The 20,454-nt window shown below is 43.4% G+C and overlaps 1 pseudogene; it reads left to right on the forward strand.

Annotated features, from left to right (window-relative positions):
• The first annotated feature begins 4,324 nt into the window (after positions 1 to 4,324).
• LOC102279867 (voltage-dependent anion-selective channel protein 2 pseudogene) lies at positions 4,325 to 19,698 on the forward strand (annotated as a pseudogene).
• Positions 19,699 to 20,454: the final 756 nt, after the last annotated feature.

The following is a 20,454-nucleotide window of genomic DNA, read 5'->3' on the forward strand; positions in this document are numbered from 1 at the left end:
AATGGACTGGTTGGATCTCCCCACAGTCCAAGGGACTCTCAAGAGTCTTCTCCAACACCACAGTTCAAAAGCATCAATTCTTCAGCGCTCAGCTTTCTTTACAGTCCAACTCTCACATCCATACATGGCCACTGGAAAAACCATAGCCTTGACTAGACGGATCTTTGTTGGCAAAGTAATGTCTCTGCTTTTCAATATGCTATCTAGGTTGGTCATAACTTTTCTTCCAAGGAGTAAGCGTCTTTTAATTTCATGGCTGCAGTCACCATTTGCAGTGATTTTGGAGCCCAAGAAAATAAAGCCTGACACTGTTTCCACTGTTTCCCCATCTATTTCCCATGAAGTGATGGGACCAGATGCTATGATCTTCGTTTTCTGAATGTTGAGTTTTAAGGCAACTTTTTCACTCTCCTCTTTCACCTTCATCAAGAAGCTTTTTAGTTCCTCTTCACTTTCTGCCATAAGGGTGGTGTCATCTGTATATCTGAGGTTATTGATATTTCTCCCTGCAATCTTGATTCCAGCTTGTGCTTCTTCCAGCCCAGCGTTTCCCCTGATGTACTCTGCATATAAGTTAAATAAGCAGGGTGACAATATACAGCCTTGACGTACTCCTTTTCCTATTTGGAACCAGTCTGTTGTTGCATGTCCAGTTCTAACTGTTGCTTCCTGATCTGCATACAGGTTTCTCAAGAGGCAGATCAGGTGGTCTGGTATTCTCATCTCTTTCAGAATTTTCCAGTTTATTGTAATCCACACAGTCAAAGGCTTTGGCATAGTCAATAAAGCAGAAATAGATGTTTTTCTGGAACTCTCTTGTTTTTTCCATGATCCAGCAGATGTTGGCAATTTGATCTCTGGTTCCTCTGCCTTTTCTAAAACCAGCTTGAACATATGGAAGTTCACAGTTCACGTATTGCTGAAGCCTGGCTTGGAGAATTTTGAGCATTACTTTACTAGCGTGTGAGATGAATAATATGAATAATATCAAATATTTAGATTAAGAGTGGGAGGGGGTTGTACTGAATCAAATATTCACAGATCGTCATGTAAAGATTGTGGCAGGTAATGATACTTCCAGTGGTTGGCATACATAATACAAAATTCTTTTCCCAGGAACTAGATATATTCATGCTAAAGAACAATATTTATTCTGTGGTTAAGGCCTTTCTATTTTGTTATTGTTAAAATATATCTTTCCACTTTGCTATATACCTGAAACTAACACAATATTGTAAATCAACTATACACCAATAAAAAAAAATGTTAATGTCTTTCATGTAAAATTTTATGGATAACAGATGTTCGATTTCAGCTTCTTAGTCTTTAACTGGGAATTTTTTAAATTTGGTAACTTTACATTGTTTCCCATGGAAGTAAATGACTTTTATGTAAGTGGTAAGTTTATGACTCTGTGCTGAGCCTAATCTAGCCCTGAGAAAACCAAAGTCCTTATCTCTATTGGACAAAGTATTTGGGCAGAGGCACCACTAAGCTTTCCTCCTAAAGGACACAGAAGCAACCCTAGAGAATTTACAAAACAAGAAAAGATCCCAACTTGGCAGGGAACTCTTCATTCCAAGAAGCTCATAGAAGGAGAGAAAGATAAGGGAAAGCTCCTTCACCCTTTAGAAGGAGAATGCAGGGGCTGTTCTATTTTGGCAACTAAGTCTCCCACTCCTTTCCCTTTGGGGTTACAGGCTTATTGTAGAACCATCTCTTCTTTCAATTATGTCCATCCTTGCTTTATATATTTTAATGGTCTGTTGTTAGTTGCACAAATGTTTGCAAATGCTGGATCTTTCTTATTATTTTGAACCATTGTTAATATATAGTGTCCTTTGTCTCTTGCAAATTTCCATTCTTTTTGTTGATATTAGTATACCTCCCTGCTTTCTTTTTATTGTCATTTTCATAGGTTATCTTTTTCCCCTCTCCTCACTTTTATTCATCTTCAGATGAATTTATTTACATCTTCAGATCTAAAGTGAGATGTTTGGAGACAGTATAGGCTTCATCGTATAAAAGGGCAATGCCAAAGAATGTTCAGTCCATCATACAATTGTGCCCATTTCACATGCTAGCAAAGTTATGCTGTAAATGCTTCAAGCTAGGATTCCCTGGACAGAGGAGCCTGGTAGGCTGCAGTCCATGGTGTCGCTAAGAGTCAGGCACGACTTAGCGACTTCACTTTCACTTTTCACTTTCATGCATTGGAGAAGGAAATGGCAACCCACTCCAGGGTTCTTGCCTGGAGAATCCCAGGGATGGGGGAGCCTGGTGGGCTGCCGTCTATGGGGTTGCAAAGAGTCAGACACGACTGAAGCGACTTAGCAGCAGCAGCAGCAGCAGGATTCAGCAGTACGTGAACCAAGAACTTCCAGGTATACAACCTGGAAGATCAGGAAGAAAAGGGAAAGGAGCCAGAGATCAAATTGCGAACACCTGGTGGATCATAGAAAAAGCAAGAGAGTTCCAGAAAAGCATCGATTTCTGCTTCATTGACTATTCAAAAGCCTTTGAATGTGTGTATCACAACAAACTGTGGAAAATTCTTAAAGAGATGTGAATACCTGACCATCTTACCTGACTCCTGAGAAACCTGCATGCAGATCAAGAAGCAACAGTTAGAACTAGACATGGAAAAACTGACTGGTTGAAAATTAGGAAAGGTGTAGGACAAGACTGTATATCATCACTCTGCTTCTTTAACTTCAATCAGAATATATCATTGTAAATGCCAGAGAGGATGAAACATAAGCTGGAATCGAAATTAGAAGAGAAATATCAGCAACCTCAGATATGCAGATGATATCACTCTAATGGCAAAAAGTAAAGAAGAACTAAAGAGCCTCTTGATGAGGATGAAGGAGGAGAGTTAAAAAGCTGGCTTAAAACTCAGCATTCAAAAAATTAAGATCATGGCATCCTGTCCCATTACTTCATGGGAATTAGAAGATGAAGAAGTGGAAACAGTGAGAGAATGTATTTTCTTGGGCTCCAAAATCACTGCAGTGGTGACTGCAGGTGTGAAATTAAAAGACACTTGCTCCTTGGAAGGAAAGCTAGGAAAAACCTTGACATCTTATTTAAAAGCAGAGATGTCACTTTGCCAACAAGAGCTGTTGTTGTTCAATTGCTCAGTCCTGTCTGACTCTTTGCAATCCCATGGACTGCAGCAAGCCAGTCTTCCCTGTCCTTCACCATCTCCCAGGGTTTGCTCAAACTCAGGTCCATTAAGTATGGGATGCCATTCAACCATCTCATCTTCTATTGTCCTCTGTCACCAACAAGTGTGCATACTGTCAAAGCTATGGTTTTTCCAGGAGCCATATATGGAATAAGAGGTGGACCATAAAGAGGCTGAGCACAGAAGTACTGATACTTTTGAACTACAGTGCTGGAGAAGACTCTTGAGAGTTCCTTGGACTGCAAGATCAAACCAGTCCGTCCTAAAGGAAATCAACCCTGAATATTCATTGGAAGGACTGATGCTGAAACTCCAATACTTTGGGCACCTGTTGCAAAGAGCTGACTCACTGGAAAAGACCCTGATTCTGGGAAAGACTGAAGGTAATAGGAGAAGAGGGTAGCAGAGGATGAGATGGTTGGATGGTATCACTGACTCAGTGCACATGAGTTTGAGCAAACTTCGGGAGATTGAGAAGACAGGGAAGCCTGGCGTGCTGCAGTCCATCCAGTGACAAAGAGTCGGACATGACAGTGACAGAACAACAACAGCAAATATTTGGACTAAATACATTTAGTTCCAGAGCTTGGACTTTAAAACATTCAGATGACAGGTATGGGGCACAATAAAAACAATGACAAGTGAAAACTTTCCCACCTCAGAGTTCTCTGGTCCCTCTAGGGTGGAAGGGATCACAAAGTCACGTCACCTTCTCAGAGACGTACTCCCTAGCATTCTTTTCTGGACTTGTGAGTGCTCTGTTCTCCCACAGCTCCTTTGCCTGTCCTCATCTGAGCACTTATCACCTTGCAAAGAAATAGCCTGTGGGCTCCAACACAACATTTCTAGAATGGAGCGCATCTGTTTTCTCTACCACTGCACCCCCACACGTAGCCCAAGAACTAGCACGATGTTCAGTAGATATTGCTGGAATGGATTCAGGGAAGGCAGGAACAGAAAAACTATCCTTATCTCTCCACCTCTTTCTGCACACCCTGGCACAGAGGTGAGTCACACACGGGGAAGCACCAACAACAGGCAAAACAGATTCACGTTCCCTGTCATCCTCTGCAGGCAAAGGAAGGGCAGCTGAGAGCAATGAGGGGCAGAGACATCTATGTTTGGAGATAGAGAATGGCGAGAAGAGGCAAGGAAGGTGAAGAGAATGGGGAGAAGAGACAAGGCAGGAAGGAACAGGGAACAGACAATAAGTGCTCGAGGAAAGGCGAAGAAACAGAGGAAGACAGCCTGCAGAGGGAATACCAACGCTTCCCGACTCAGGGCCAAATAAATCTAGTTTAAAGAGAGATAAACATCCCAGGAAACTTCTCTCTTTCCCTCCCCTTTCCTCTCTGTTTTGTCCTTCCTCTTCCTCTCCTTCCTCCTCATCTCCTAATTTCCCCAAGGCCTAAGGACTTGGCGCTTCATGTTCTAGCCAGTAGAAATAACTGACACCTGAAAGGGGAGAAAATTGGGAGGGTGTGTTATCAAGAGATTTGCATCCAAGAAGAAAACACCGTAAGATGCCTAAGATTTAGTCTTGGGTCAGGACTGAAGTTGTCTGCATCCTGTCTGTACTGATAACACATTAAGGGTGATTTGGCCACTTGGCTCCTTCTCAATAAGTCCCTGAAGAGGGAACACAAGACGCTGTCAACCCACTTTCCAAGAAGGGTAACCATCATGACAGGCCCGCCAACCCCATCTATCCTTAAGGAGAAAGCCCCAGCAACCACAGCTACAATATACCCCATTTGCATTAGTGTCCCCTCAAATTAAACACTTTCTTTTCGTTAGGGTCTTCAGGTGATGGACATAAATTTGATCAATTCATGTGGGTGAGTTAGGAAAGGTTAGAATAAAATGCTTCTCCTCCAGCCTTAATATTTTGGTTATTTTAAAGGCAATCTGAAAGGAGAATGGAGGAGCAGCATATTCCTCAGTCAGGATTCCTGGGCCCTAACATCCAAGCATAAGCGTCATTAAAGGAGAATCAACCCAAACAATGCACATTCTTTGGAAATGCCCTACAGTGTTCCTGCCTCTAAGGAAAAGCCGTCTCAGAAACACCAAGCCTTGAATGCATGGCATGACTCTTGTCTCCTCAACCAATAATATTCTAGTTAGTAGGTGGGTTGTTCTCCATCCTGGAATCCCATAATCGGGAGGAGAGCTCTGGATCTCTTATCACAAGGCTCTCAACAATAGAAACAAGCATAGCTGCCTCAGTTATCCCCAAGGTGTTGCTGAAATTAGTTTGAGTTGCACATCCATGCCAACCAAAACCAGAGAAACCCCCACTCTGCAAGGGGTTAGACTCTGGGAAGATTACTCCTGCACTGATCTAGTGCTTAAAAACAAGGAGAGGAAGATATGACAATGAGACATCTGCTGCTGTGGCCAATGACATCTTAGTGGCCAAATCGAGTGGACATTTTGGCCCTCATTATTCCTTATGTGAGTTCTTCACCTTCTTGTTGTTCAGTCCCTAAGTTATGTCCAACTCTTTGTGAACTCATGGACTGCAGCACACCAGGCTTCCCTCTCCTTCACTCTCTCCTGGAATTTGCTCAAACCTAGATCCATTGAATTGGTGATGCCATCCAACCATCTAATATCAGTTGTCTCCATCTCCTCCTGCCTTCCATCTTTTCCAGCATCAGGGTCTTTTCCAATAAGTCAGTTCTTCGAAAAAGGTGGCCAAAGTTTAGGAGCTTCAGCTTCAGCACCAGTTCTTCCAATGAATATTCAGGATTTATTTCCTTCAAGACTAACTGGTTTGACTCCTTGCTGTCCAAGGGACTCTCAAGAGTCTTCTCCAACACCACAGTTCAAAAGCATCCATTTTTTGGTGCTCAGCCTTCTTTATGATCCAACTCTCACATCCATACATGACTACTGGAAAAACAAAAGCTTTGACTATATGGACCTTTGTCAGCAAAGTGAAGTCTCTGCTTTTTAATACACTGTCTACATTTGTCATAGCTTTCTTCCAAGGAGCAAGCATCCTTTAATTTCACGCCTACAGTTACCATTTGCAGTGATTTGGAGTCCGAGAAAATAAAGTGTGTCACTGTTTCCATTATTTCCCCATCTATTTGCCATGAAGTGATGGGACCAGATGCCATGATCTTCGTTTTTTGAATGTTGAGTTTTAAGCCAGCTTTTTCACTCTCCCCTTTCACCCTCATCAAGAGGCTCTTTAGTTCCTCTGTGCTTTCTGCCATAAAGGTGGTATCATCTGCATATCTGAGGTTATTGATATTTCTCTGACAATCTTGATTCCAGCTTGTGCTTCATCCAGCCCAGCATTTTGCATGATGTACTCTGCATAGAAGTTAAATAAACAGGGGTGATATATACAGCCTTGACTTATTCCTGTACCAATTTTGAACCAGTCTGCTGTTCCATGTCCAGTTTTAACTGTTGCTTTTTAACCTGCATACAGGTTTCTCAGGAGGCAGGTAACATGGTCTGATATTCCCATCTCTTTAAAAATTTTCCACAATTGGTTGTGATCCACACAGTCAAACACTTTAGCAAAGTCAGTGAAGCAGATGTTTTCTGGAACTCTCTTGCTTTTTTCTATGATGCAATGGATGTTGGCAATTTGATCTCTGCCTTTTTTAAATCCAGCTTGTACCTCTGGAAGCTCTTGGTTCATGTACTGTTGAATTCTAGCTTGGAGGATTATGAGCATGACCTTGCTTGCATGTGAATTGAGTGCAATTGTGTGGTAGTTTAAACATTCTTTGGCATTGCCTTTCTTTAGGATTGGAATGAAAACTGACTTTTTCTAGTCCTGTGGCCACTGCTGAGTTTTCCAAATTTGCTGGCATACTGAGTGCAGCATTTTCACAACATCATCTTTTAGGATTTGAAATAGCTCAGCAGTAATTCTATCAACTCCACTAGCTTTGTTCATAGAGATGTTACCTAAGGCCCACTTGACTTTGCACTCCAGGATATCTGGCTCTAGGTGAGTAATCACACCATCATGGTTATCCGCATCATTAAAATCTATTTTGTATAGTTCTCTGTGTATTCTTGCCACCTCTTCTTAATATCTTCTGCTTCTGTTAGGTCCGTACCATTTCTGTCCTTTATTGTGCCCATCTTTGCATGACATGTTCCCTTGATATCGCTAATTTTCTTGAAGAGATCTCTAGTCTTTCCCACTCTATTGTTTTCCTCTATTTCTTTGCCTTGTTCACTTAAGAAGGCTTTCTTATCTTACCTTGCTATTCTTGTATATCTTTCCTTTTCTTCTTTGCCTTTCACTTTTTTTCTTTTCTCAGCAATTTGTAAGGCCTCCTCAGGAAACCATTTGGCATTTCTTTTTCTTGGGGATGGTTGTGATCACCACCTTATGTACAATGTTACAAACTTCCATCCATAATTCTTCAGGCACTCTATCAGATCGAATCCTTGAATCTATTCATCACCTGCACTGAACAGTTATAAGGGATTTGATTTAGGTTATACCTAAATGGCTAATGGTTTTCCCTAACTTTTTCAATTTAAGTCTGAATTTTACAATAAAGAGTTCATGATCTGAGCCACAGTCAGCTCCCGGTCTTCTTTTTCCTGCCTGTATAGAGCTTCTCCATCTTCCACTGCAAAAAATATAATCAATCTGATATCAGTATTGACCATCTGGTGATGTCCATGTTTACAGGTCTCTCTTGTGTTGTTGGCAGAGGGTGTTTGCTATGGCCAGTGAATTCTCTTGGCAAAACTCTGTTAGCCTTTGTCCTGCTTCATTTTGTACTCCACGGCCAAACTTGCCTGTTATTCCAGATATCTCTTGGCTTCCTACTTTTGCATTCCAGTCCCTATGAGGAAAAGGACAACATTCTGGTGTTAGTTTCAGAAGATCTCATAGGCCTTCATAGAACCATTCAACTTCAACTTCTTCGGAATTAGTGGTTGGGACATAGACTTGCATTACTTTGCTATAGAATGATTTGCCTTGGAAATGAACCAAGATCATTCTGCAATTTTGGGGACTGTGTCCAAGCAGTGCATTTCAGTGGAGAGGAAATGGCAACCCACTCCAGTACTCTTGCCTGGAAAATCCCATGGACGCAGGGGCCTGGTGGGCTACTGTCCATGGGGTCGCGAAGAGTCAGACACAACTGAAGTGACTTAGCAGCAGCAGCAGTGCATTTCCGACCCTTTTGTTGACAATCAAGGCTACTCCTTTACTTCTAAGGGATTCTTGTCCACAGTAGTAGATATTATGGTCATCTGAATTAAATTCACCCATTTCCATCCATATTAGTTCACTGATTTCTAAAATGTCTATGTTCACCCGTGCATCTCCTCTTTGACCACTTCTAATCTACTTTGATTCATGGGCCTAACATTCCAGGTTCTTATGCAATATTGTTCTTTATAGCATTGGACTTTGCTTTCACCTCCAAACTTTGCTTTCACCTCCAAACAACTGGGCATTGTTTCTGCTTTGGTTCAGGATTTTCATTCCTTCTGGAGCTATTTGTTTGCTCTTTTCCAGTAGCATATTGGGCACCTACCTATCTGGGGAGTTCATCTTTCAGTGTCCTATCTTTTTGCCTTTTCATACTGTTCCTGGGGTTCTCCTGACATCCTTTCAACATTTCTGAACATTTATTCTCAGGTTACTTGGCTAGACTCTTCCTTCATGAGTTCCTCAAGTACTGTTCCCCAAGAAATGACACATATTCCTTCCTTTATAGACTGCATGAACCCCTGGCTTCAAAAAATTTCGCCGATGGCCCCCAAACTGCTGTCTCTGATACAGAGGTTTCTTGGGCTAAACCTAGAAATTCAACTTCCACCTAGATATCTTCAAGGCAGCTTAGTTCCACATGTGACCAAAACAGTCAGTTCTATCCCTCACTGATCTCATACCAGTCCATTGTCTAGACATCCTAACTCTCAGTCACCCAAATGACAACCAAGTGGTGATTCTAAACTTCTTCCCTTCCCATCTTCCCCCTGTGCCACTGGTCATAAATGTAAAAATCTTTGACTTCATCAAATCCCACCGTTCCTCTCCATGGGCATTGTCCTACTCAAGCCTTCATGTGGCTTATTGAACGTATTCATTACTGACCTCCTTGTTCCTAGTCTCTTTCCCTGGGAACTGTCACCTTTGTGATACCAACATGATCTTTGTAAAACAAAGATGACCAGGTCAATCTTTCCTTTAAAATTCTTTAATGCTCCCATCACATACAGCATGAACCCAAAATCATTGGCATCATGTAAAAAGTTCCCCCATCACCTGGGTTCTGTTAATATTTCCAGCATCACCTCCTGCATCTGCCCAACAAACATTCCATGCTCCAAAATTGAAAACCAAGTTGCTGCCATAACATGATCTCTCTAAAATAGTCATGATTCTAAATAGACTATTCACTCAACCTAAATTGCCCTGATTTCCCATAGACTCCTGTACATCTTCCAAGACACACTCAGAATTTACCTTTCATGAGTCATCACCACTCTACACTCCAGAAGAGTTAGAGTGTCATGGTAACCACTCAGTAATATTTTTGTTATATTAATATGCTTCAGACGATAATTATGTGTTTGTATGGATGTCTGTCCTGCCAAACACTGAGCAAGTCACATGCCATTCTTGTGCTTTTCTCTCCCACAACAGCAGAGGGTAGCTGCCCCCTGCACACTTGCTAAGGTGCATGCAGGCACATGTGTACACAACCTCACACCTGCTTTGGATCATGACTGGAGGCAACCATGGGGACCAGACTGGCACAAGGAGGAGGAATGCACAAAACTGTCCCTTTTGTGCCCCCACACTCATCACTCCCCTGCCGGGGACCAGCCCCGGCTGATCCAGGGAATTCAAAGCGGGGACGGCGTTGGCGAGGATCAGGAAACAACTGCTTAATTAAACGTTTATTAAGGATATAAAGAGTGGTGAAATAAGGATAGCTCAGCGAAGAAATTCAGTGAAGAAAAGAGGCTGAATAAAATTCCAAAGCAGGGAATTTATGTCACCTACGAAGGCCGCAGGCGTCCTCCCGTTCTCCCGAAGGAGAGGAAACACTAAGGCCTCCCAGGTCAGATCTTAGAAGCCCAGGCAAAATTAGTAGGCTTGACGAGCTTCCCTGCCTCAGAGGAAAAGTTCAGCTAGAAGGTGAAAGAAAGAATGACATGGGGAGACCAAATTCCGGTGAACAAAAGGACATACTTTATTTTCCAAAGCAGTTTTATACCTTAAGTTGTGCATAGAGGATAATGGGGGAAGGGGTAGAGGCATGCAAAGACAGCAGTTCCTGATCCTTATCGAAGTCAGGCTTTCAAACTTATCATATGCAAAAGTTTAGGTGATTTACATCATCTTCTGGCCAGGAAGCCTGTTAACATTTTAAGAAACATTTTTCTCTAAAGGTGATTATTCTAAAGTCAGGCGCCAGCCTCCAAAAAGCATTGGAGAAAGTTGCATTCCTATAGGGCAAAGGTGAGGTGGGCTCAATCAAGAAAAGAATTAACTCAAGGGTCCAAGATTACAAACATTGAGGCAACTGCTTACATTTCTATACACCCATTATATCAATCAATACACCGCCAAGGACACAGTAGGTAAGGGATATGGAGACTTAGCAGCAAACATTGGCCCAACAAGTGAAAAACCCTTCACCAATACAATTTCTAATCAATCTTTTAACTACTCAAAGGAATCTGTGTTTAGACAGTTTAGAACATCTCCTGCCTCTCACAGTTGGGAGGCTCTGAACAATCACATGTTGCCGGAAAAAACCTATTCAGGCAGGCTAGAGGACTTCCAAAGGAGTTTGTAGGTTGAAACACTGTCACACCCAGGAATTATTAACTGGAGCTGTAAGCTAACTCTTTTTTCAGAGAGAGGTAGTGGGGCACAGCCCCCCGTAAAGTCAGAGGTGTAGGTGAAAGCACAAAGCAGAAAGTAGGCAGACTCTGGTTTTGGGGGTAGATTGCTCGAGAATTTCCAGGGAGACTCCTGAGGCCTGATCCCGCCTTTGCGTATGTCAAGCCTCCTTCCTCATGACCTTTGCCACGGGCGGAGCTCGCTCCCCACACTCCCCCATCAGACCTGAGGTTCTCCCTGACAGGGAAGCTGCCTCATCCTGACTGGGAGAGGGACAGGCTGAAGGCTGAGGAGGAAGAAGAGATAAACCTTGAGAGTCACCTGCCACAGATAAAGACCCTTGTCTCAGGCTTCCCTGATGGTCCAGTGGTTAAGATTCCATGCTTCCACTTGAGGGGGAATGGGTTCAAATCCCTGGTCATGGAAATAGAAAATAAGATTCCACCTCAATGCAACCAAAATAAAAATGTGAGTCAACTTTTAAAAGATGAAAGAAAGGAAACAAAGACTCAGATGCTTATACACCAGTGTTCATTGCAACATTATTCACAACAGTCAAGGGACTTACAATTATATTTAGCATTTCTGAGCCTATTTCCTTATACCAAAAATGAAGCTAGTAAACAGTAATCAGAATTTACTAAAGATCAGATGACATGATATTAAGAAACATACTTTACTTTTTTATAAAAAGCATAAATGAAAATGAAGAGGAACACATATTTCTAAATGCCATTGTTATTTTTGTTGTGGGGAGGAAAACGGGAAGGGAGCAGTCCCAGGCACAAAACAGATCATTCAACTCCCTCTGGAGATCGCAAGACCAAGCTCACTGGAGTGGGGAGAGACTGGGAGGGAACACAGTTCTTAACACAGGCCCCTGAGGGCCACTCAGAGGCACAAAGGTGGAACCCACAGCATTCCTCACCAAGCACATTACGTCTCCATGTTAGGTCCCACTGGCCAACAGAAATCAGCACTCGGCCTACAGACATCTCAAGTCTGAGCACAAAGTGGCTTCTGAGCAGCTCAAAGACATCCCCTCTGCCCCAGAGGCACCAGGATGCTGGACCCGCCCAGCCCAGTTTTGTTATTGACACTTGAGAGGGGAGAAGTGCTGTTCTAGGAGACAGTCTCCTGCACCGCACCCTCTAGTGGCCAATATGAGAAATAGCAAGAAGCTGGGTGGGATCCTCGTAATCTAAGAAAAAACAAAACAGAGGTTTGCCTTCCTGATGACCTCTCAGTCTCTCCCCCTAATTCCTGTCCAGTCCCACAGAGACGCAAAGGCTAAGGATCCCTTGTCCTCCACACATCTCTGACCTGGAATCCGGGCTCCTGCACTCACACACTTTGTCTGAGTCTCAGTAGCACTTGCTTCCAGCCAGAGATGCCCTCTTTTCTCTTCACCCTGGGGCCAGGAGCTGAGAGCCGACATCCAGGTGGACACTGAGAGCTTTCTCTCTTGATACACCACAGGCTCTAAAAGACACATGTTAAAGGTCACCTCAGCATAGTGTCAGATCTGAGAATTTCGTGGACCTCTGTATTTTCCGAGTGAAAACATATGAGTCCAAGGCTAATAAGAGTGGTGATGGTTTTGGCTTTTTCTTTGTATCTTTCTTTCTGGAAAAATACACACACAAAAATGTTTTTAATTGAACATCGACCATCATTACCATTTCCTAGAAAAAAACACATTTTAAAAACAAAATTGGAAATGATCATCTCAGAATACATAAAAATCTTCAGTTGAAATAAATTGTTTTCACAGTGACACTACATTACCTTTGAATTTCTCATTTTCTCACACAAACTAGTGAACATTTACTACAGATGAACAAATGCAGACACTACAGAGGGTAAGTCAGTACAAACCACCCTGATGCTTCAAGCTTCCTCTTCATTTCTATTCCAGTGGCATTCCTCTGTTCTCAGATTCTTCCTTTAGCTATAATAGAATTGATCCATTCCTCCACAGTGATATCACATACCTAATACATAGCCTTGGGAAAAGACTGAACCTCTTGTTATTGTTGTTGTTAAGCCAACATTTCCCGTCTTTGTAGGTTCAAAGCACTGATTTACACAAAATACGAGACAGATTGATAAAGGAAAGAAAACACTGCCCAAGAAGAAAACTCCAAAGAAAACTTATGCTTGTAGTATGTTCTTTTATTACTTCTAAGACATAACTTTTCATATTTTGACATCTTCCATTTAGTTCTGCATTTCATCCTATGTAGCATGAAGTTAAGGAGCAAACTACAGTTGACGGCATCTAGGGAAATGGTACACGTAACGTTAGGGACATCACACCTTCTAACTACTTTCATCCAGTCACAGCCAGTGACTGTGTCCCATTCATTCTACCTCCTACTTCCTCTTTAATCTGTTTCCCACACCACTGCCCTTAAGCCTTACTGCCCCTGACATTTGATTAGTTCAGGTCTAGATCAGTTGCAGGGCTTCCCTTGTGGCTCAGCTGGTAAAGAATCTGCCTGCAATGCAGGAGACTTGGGTTTGATTCCTGGGTTGGGAAGATCCCCTGGAGAAGGGAAAGGCTACCCACTCCAGTATTCTGGCCTGGAGAATTCCATGAACTGTATAGTCCATGGGATTGCAGAGAGTTGGACACGAATCACTACAGATGGTGACTGCAGCTATGAAATTAAAAGACGCTTATTCCTTGGAAGGAAAGTTATGACCAATCTAGATAGCATATTGAAAAGCAGAGACATTACTTTGCCAACAAAGGTCTGTCTAGTCAAGGCTATGGTTTTTCCAGTGGCCATGTATGGATGTGAGAGTTGGACTGTGAAGAAAGCTGAGTGCCGAAGAATTGATGCTTTTGAACTGTGGTGTTGGAGAAGACTCTTGAGAGTCCCTTGGACTGCAAGGAGATCCATCCAGTCCATTCTGAAGGAGATCAGCCCTGGGATTTCTTTGAAAGGAATGATGCTAAAGCTGAAACTCCAGTACTTTGGCCACCTCATGTGAAAAGTTGACTCATTGGAAAAGCCTCTGATGCTGGGAGGGATTGGGGGCAGGAGAAGGGGACAACAGAGGATGAGATGGCTGGATGGCATCACTGACTTGATGGATGTGAATCTGAGTGAACTCCGGGAGTTGGTGATGGACAGGGAAGCCTGGCGTGCTGCGATTCATGGGGTCGCAAAGAGTCGGACAAGACTGAGCGACTGAACTGAACTGAACAACTTTCACTTTCAGGTCAGTTATAAGGCTTTTAACTAGAACTAATACAAAACCTATCTCAAAGCGACTTGAACAAAAAGCATATACATGACCTCATGAAACAGGAAATTCAGAGGCAAGGCAGTTTCAGGCTTGATTGACTAGGCACCAGCTCAGTGTCTTCAAGGACCTGGGCACTCTCAGCCTCTCTACCTGGCTAATCCTCTGGCTGAGGCTAAAATGTCTGCTGATGTGCAATACTTTTCTAGGTCTGTGCTTGCTCGCTCAGTTGTGTCCAGTTCTTTGCAGCCCTTATGGACATTAGCCTGCCAGGCATCTCTGTCCGTGGGGATTCTCCAGGCAAGAATACTGGAGTGGGTTGCTGAGCGCTTCTCTAAGGGCTCTTCCCAACTCAGGGATTGAATCTGGGTCTCCTACCTTGCAGGTGGATTCTTTACCATCTGACCCACCTCACACAGCAAAGAATCCCCATGGACAGAGGAGCCTGGTGGGCTACACTCCAGAGTCGGACATGACTAATAATTTCACTTTCCAGGTTTGCCATAACACAGTACCACAGACTCATAAGGAGGAGGGAACTTAAGCAACAGATTTTTTTTCTCTCACAGTTCTGGAAAGTAGAATTCCAAGAGCAAGTGTTGGCAGGTCAAGTTCCTTCAGGGGCCTCCTCTTGATGTGCAAATGGCCAGCTTCTCACTGAATCCTCACATGGCCTTTCCTTTCTGCATGCATCCCTAGCGACGTGTGTTGTCGAAGTGCTTGCACTTATAAGGATATAAAGGAGTGGATTAGACCCACACTAATGGGCTCATTTTAAGTGCATAATCTCTTTAAAGACCTGACCCTCAAATGCAGTCATGTTTTGAGGTACTTAGGGTTAGGGTTCTGGTATGAATTTCGGGAGAATAAAGTACAACCTATAATAATCTACAAGACTAAAACACATCCAGAGAGAAAAGGAGATTCTCTTCCTCTGGCTATTTTTGAGAAGAAATGAAGGTTTTCCCAGAGGCCCCAGTACACTTTTCCTCATTTCTCATTGGCCAGAGACAGGACACATGACCACTCCTGAATCAGCCTTTGGCCAGGAGTGAAACAACCTTTATTGCTTCACATTAATCCTCCGGGATGATGCTGGTGACCATAGGTCAAGATCCAGCTGAAGCCTCCATCCCTGAAGTGGCCTCCTGCCCTTTCCTAGTCTTCTGTGTCCGGTGTTGGCCACTGCAACACCTTCCCCACACTGCTGCCAGCAAGGGTCTTGTAAAGCAGAATCAAATCCACAGTCCCAACAAAATACCCACATCTTCAGCTAGAGCACTAGGCTCAGACTCCACACCATGGAGGTTGGATCAGTTAAAATAAGCCACTCCAAACACACTGGTGAAACAAAGAACAATCACTTCTGTTGCTCATGAGTCTGTAGTTTGAGCAGAGCTCAGTGGGGACGGCTTGTTCCTACTGCATGTGGTGTCGCTGGGACATTTGAAGACCTTCTCTCTCCTCTCTTCCCTCAGTGACCTTCCTTCCCAAGACCTCAATTTTACCGTCTCTTTCCTGACTCTCCCTAGATTCTCTCTCTCTCTTTGCTTTTTTCAATCCCCTGACCCCTCCTGCCTTTTCTCCTTCCTCTTTCTCTCACGCTTGTCCTTGCTTTTCATGTGGAATTAGCTGTCATCACCCACTCACTATCCCATTCTAGACACTGCACCATGGGACTTGGGACAGATTTCGGGTCCGTCCTCTGCCTCATCCGTGTCTCTTCCAGAATCACTATAAAGAGACAGGCAGAATGATCACAAATCACACAGCTTCTAATATGTTTCATTGCTCCCATTTTTCCCTACTCCTCATCTCCCTGCACTGGCAGGTCCATAGTCAAGAGTTAACACTTTCATCTTTGCCTCAGGTTTCCACGTGTGGAGGACCCAGGCTAAGATAAACACCAAAGAAATGCTTCTGAAGACAGGCTGTGAGGATGGACTTTAGAATCAAAGTGCTCACATATCTGAAAGGAAGAGTGACCCGTAGCTGCTGGCCAGTGGGATTGTATGAACACAGGGTGCTTGCCCTCTCCACCTTTCTCTTCCCCATTTTGTGCCTTTGTGCCCTGTAGATCAATTTCTCTTACACTGAACATCCCTGTGCACCAGAAAATAGGAAACAGGGAGAAAAGTTAAGAAGGAAACTGTAGAAAAATAAGCAAGAAGCTGTTAGAGTGCTGACCATGAAGAGAAGCAGGGGAAAGTGAGGGAAATATTAGGAGGTAGTGACTGCAGCCAAGGGATCATCCCAATACAGGACAGCCTAAAATGGGGAGACAGGGTGGAATTTGAGGCTGGATTGTGTGTAATGACAGGTTGGAAATTGTTAGATGGTGGAGGAGGTTTGGAAGAATCAAAAGAAGGAATAAATAATTGATTCTGAGAGACTACTGCTTTTTTTAATTCAGATGCATCACCAAAGAGGAGTCCTTGTCAACAGAACTTAAAATGTACTTTAGGCTAAAAAAGAAAATTGACAGTATGTGTGTGCATAGAGAGAAAATGAAATGTTTCCCCCTTCCTCACCTCACATCCAGCCCAGCTTCTCCAAGTGACTTTTTATGTCTTATGCTAAAAAGAAAACTTCATTGTAAAAATTAACACATACAGAGAAGGATATAAAACAAAAATATACCATTTAACGGGTTTTTAAAAGCAAATGCTACGGATTCACTAACCTCCATAAGAAATAAAATTTTGTCAGGACTCCAAACTTGTTCCTTCCAGATGACAAATCCCTTTTGATACATATCCTTCAAAATCATTTGCAGGTACAAAAACCTCCAATCGGTAGAAAAAGTTAACCATATGCTGATACAAGCAGGTAGAGTCCGGATCACTGAAATCAGAAGATTGATGACATTGACCCTCAACTACCTCAATAGCAACCAATCAGAAGAACGTCCTCTAGCCGATCCTGCACCACACAACATTCTTCCTCACCCTGTCTTTAAAACCCTTTCCCTGAAAACCAGTGGGAGATCAGAGCCATGGGTCGGGGGAGGAGGGTGACGTTAGCTACCCAAACTTCTTGCTGTCGCCTGAAGTAAATGCTGCACTTTCCTTCACCATCATCCTGTGTCAGTAGATTGGCTTTTTTGCACACAGGCCAGCAGACTCAAATTTGGTCCAGTAACCCCTTGACATGAGAAGACAGAAATAAGGCAAGAGGTAACTAAAATAAACAGAGGAAGAAAAAATAAATTAGCAGGAAGGAAAATCAGGAATGAGCTAGTAAGGAACAAATTTTCTTTTTTCCCTACTTTTATTTTCTTTTATTGGGCTCCAAAATCACTGCAGATGATTTTGACTGCAGCCATGATATTAAAAGACACTAGCTTCTTGGAAGAAAAGCTATGACCAACCTAGACAGCATATTAAAAAGCAGAGATATTACTTTGCCGACAAAGGTCCATCTAGTCAAAGCTGTGATTTTTCCAAGAGTCATGTATGGATGAGAGTTCAACCATAAAGAAAGCTGAGTGCTGAAGAATTGGTGCTTTTGAACTGTGGTGTTGGAAAGACTCTTGAGAGTCCCTTGGACTGCAAGGAGATCAAACCAGTTGATCCTAAAGGAAATCCGTCCTGAATATTCATTGGAAGGACTGATGCTGAAGCTGAAGCTCCATAATTTTGGCCACCTGATGTGAAGAACTAATTTATTGGAAAAGACCTTGATGCTGGGAAAGATTGAAGGCAGGAGGAGAAGGCGACAATAGAGGATGAGATGGTTGGATGGCACCACCAACACAATGGACATGAAGCTCCGGGAGTTGGTGATGGACAGGGAAGCCTGGCGTGCTACAGTCCATGGGGTCACAAACAGTTGGACATGACTGAGCAACTGAACTGAACTGAGTAAGAACAAAGATTTAATAAGGAGGTTAAAAATAGAAGACACCAGAAAAACAAAACAAACGCAGTTAACCCTGGAGCAAAGCAACTTTGAACTGTACTGGTCTACCTACACGTGGGTTTTATTTTCCAATAGTAAATAATATAGACTACACAATTCATGACATTGAATCTGCACATGTGGACCACAAACACAGAGGAACCTCAGATGTGGAGGAATTAGGGGTACAGATGATCAACTATAACTTACATGTGGATTTTAGATTCTGAGGAAGAATGGTGCCCACAACCCACATGTTGTTCAAGGGTCAACTGTACATTAACAGTAGCTTACCAACCACCACACAAGTCAGGTTTAGCCAGGAACACCCATGAGGTTTTCAGTTCACCCTTCTCCAGGCCATCTTCCTCTCAAGCCATAGCAAGCCCATGGCCTCAGCTGTGGCTGCACTCTGTACCTTCAGGAGACACCAGACTACCCCTTCTCATAGTCCTGAAACCAACACACTGAGCTGTGGGCAAACAATGTGTGTTCCTCTCTCACGGGCTGACCTTGGCAAATCTGCCAGAGATATTTTCAAGGAAGGACTGGTTTCGGGTCATCTGGATGAGAAAACAATGTCATGCACGGACACAAAGTTTTCGACATCTGGATTATCTAATACAGACACCAGTCAAGTTCCCGGGACTGGAGAAGGGAATGGTTACCCACTCCAGTACTCTTGCCTAGAACCCCAGGGGCAGAGGTGCCTGGCAGTCCATAGTCCATGGGGCCTCAAAGAGTCAGACATGACTGAGCGACTATCACAAGCCCCTGGGAACTTGGAAAGCAGACACGTACACAGTGTGACCTGTCACAGAGCAGCACAACCTGACAGAGCTCTGGGGGCAGAACCGAATTGCCAGTGAGGACCGGATTAGACAAGGCTTGAGTCTGAGACTCGATGCTGCCTTCTCACACTACCACGGTAAAGAATAGGAAACATCAAGTCTTCTTACAAGAGGGAGTCTATACACCTTGGTTGTGATGTTGCGGATTTTGCTGGACCTGCAATCCATGCTTCAGCTGTCTTTGACTGTGAGGGCTGGCTTGCTGGGTTCCATGACCTGGGACAGTGCCAAATCAAAGCTAACAAAGAACAACTTTGCAGGGCACTACAGGACTGGGGACTTCCAGCTAAACACAATGTCACTGATTCTGGGGACAGAATTTGAAGCATCAGTGTATCAGAAAGAAATTCATCTTGACATTTGGGTGAATGTTGCTCAGACATTAGGTACCAGCTGCACTCATTTGGGCATTATAATTAAATATCACTTGGATCTCACTGCTTCTGTTTCTGAAAAAAACCAACAACTCTAGTTTAGTTGGAGGAGGACATAGCCTCTGTGCCTGGTGTGAACCTAACACTGTCCTGGTAAACAGGAAGAGCATACTGCCTGGAGGCCACGAACTTGACATTTCTCTGGGGTTGGAAGTTCATCCAGCTGTAGAAACCTCCGGAAAGGGATATCAGAAGATTGGGTCTTAACACAATTGCCCTGTGACCAGTAGGATTAACTACCCCTCCTGGGCTTCCAGGTGGTACTAGCGGTAAAGAACCCACTTGCCAATGCAGGAGGCATAAGAGATGCAGGTGCGATCCCTGGCTCAGGAAGATCCCCTAAAGGAGGGCATGGCTACCCACTCTAGCATTCTTGCCTGGAGAATCTCATGGACAGAGGAGACTGGCAGACTACAGTCCATGGGGAACCAAAGAGTTGGACTCGACTGAAGCGACTTAGCATGAACGCACACACCCCTGAAGGCCAGTGATCAAAACAAAGGATGATCTACACAAGAACCATATTTTAAATGTTTAGACAATTTCATATTACCTGGTCTCTTGTAAAATTGGTTATCTATCTAGCTATCAATGTTGCATTCATGGAACATTTTTAAATGCATTCACCTTGCATTTTTAAATCTGTTTAACTGTTAAATATGTACTAACTGTTAAATGTACTAACCACCAAAATGAAACTGACCTTTGTGAAAATTGTTTTTAAAAAAGTAAAGACAAAACCCTCTATCCAGGGTTGCTCAGCCACAGCACTGTTGACGTTCTAGATCACTCTGCATTTGGGAAGGCGTCCTGTACTACGTCCGGTGTTTCACAGCAGGGGCTGGCCTCCACCCAGTAGTGCTCGTGTCACCCCATATCAACTGGCGTCTGCAGTGGATGCGTCGAGAGGCAGCCTTCACACGGGGATCTGAGGATTGCTCCTGGTTCGCTTCAGTTCAGTTC

This window comes from Bos mutus, chromosome 3 (assembly GCF_027580195.1).
Source record: "Bos mutus isolate GX-2022 chromosome 3, NWIPB_WYAK_1.1, whole genome shotgun sequence".
Lineage (NCBI taxonomy): Eukaryota > Metazoa > Chordata > Mammalia > Artiodactyla > Bovidae > Bos > Bos mutus.